The sequence below is a fragment of the Necator americanus genome, chromosome V, assembly GCF_031761385.1.
Source record: "Necator americanus strain Aroian chromosome V, whole genome shotgun sequence".
Lineage (NCBI taxonomy): Eukaryota > Metazoa > Nematoda > Chromadorea > Rhabditida > Ancylostomatidae > Necator > Necator americanus.
In genome coordinates, this window is record NC_087375.1 from 16,871,236 (window position 1) to 16,872,609 (window position 1,374).

Below are 1,374 nucleotides of genomic sequence, written 5' to 3' on the forward strand. Positions count from 1 at the left end.
TGGGTTCACCGGCGTCGTGTTGTTGCCTCGAAGCCAGAAAGCTATAAATTGGGGTATTATGGGTCCCACGGTGTCGGATCGGTGCACCGGCGCCAGATACCTATAGAAGGGGGTGCGACGGGACGACCGGCGTCGAAATGGTGCGCGATAACTTCATGTGCATGTCGCAAAAGATAAATGGTTGCAGCCGTTTCATAGCCGTGGCCACTGGGCGCTTCGCTTTTCACCTTTATGACTCCTCCGCGTGTCTATTTCCTTCTTCCTTCGCCTCAAGTTTGGTAGCATGCCGTTCTCAGAAAGTGGAAACCCGCATGCAAACGGCTGCTTAAATAGTAGCAGGATGTTTATGTGATCTGACGTGGAACGTTATCTTTATCAGTAGGACGATGTCTTTTACGTCATTTCATGCCAAAACATCATTCTTTGATAACTGTTGGGGAGAAACAGGAGGAATATTTACCCATGTTTCAAGTGATAGTTTTAAATTTTGTGTACAACGTATTGATAAGGAGTGTTTGAAGCTGAAGTTCGAATGTTTTTCAAATGAACTGACGCTTTTAAAAAGAAGACCATGAAATCCTTCCCCTTTAGTTATGATATAAAGTAAGAAGAAAGATTGTTGGAGATACACGAGCCCAATTTCATAGAAAACGACACTAATATTAATTTCCATTGATCAGTGAAGTGAAGCAAATACCACAGAAAGTCTGAAGTTAGATTTTACAGTATTGTTATGCTAACCTTTAGGTACAGCATCATGTTGAAGATACGTTGTCCCTTTTCGTCCTTTTTGAAACAGTTTGATGCGATACGGTCCCATTCTAATTGAAACATGCGAATGCGAATCCGTAAGGTTTCGGGCTGTACTACCTCAGTTTTCCCTCCAACCAACCTTCTTCTCTCTACTGTTGTCAGCAAAGTCCTTATTACACTTGGAAATTTCCTGAATTTTTTGCATTTGTGTCATCGACCGCTTCACAGTTTCACATCATATTTTAACTATTGTTTACCTCACGTGTCACCGTTGTTTACGGACGTTTTTTTAAGCACAGAAAAGAAGGCATCAGAAAAAAAAGCAGGATTTATGGTCTCCTGTAGCATCGGAAACAATTGATCTGTGGTGCTGTATAAGCTCAAGGATTTACATTAAGGGAACAAACAACAATTTCCATGTGAACCATACAAGCTGTTCTGTCACTCTTTCCACGTCCTTTGTGATTGCATATTAGATGTGTTTAAAAGTTGGAGCAGAAGCGATTCCATGAATGGGTTCAGAGGAAAATTAAAATTTTTGTTAACATACACACTTTTTACTGTAACATAGGCTGCTTATAAAATGATAGAGGGTAGAACCAATCTGGCGGTTTGCCGCTA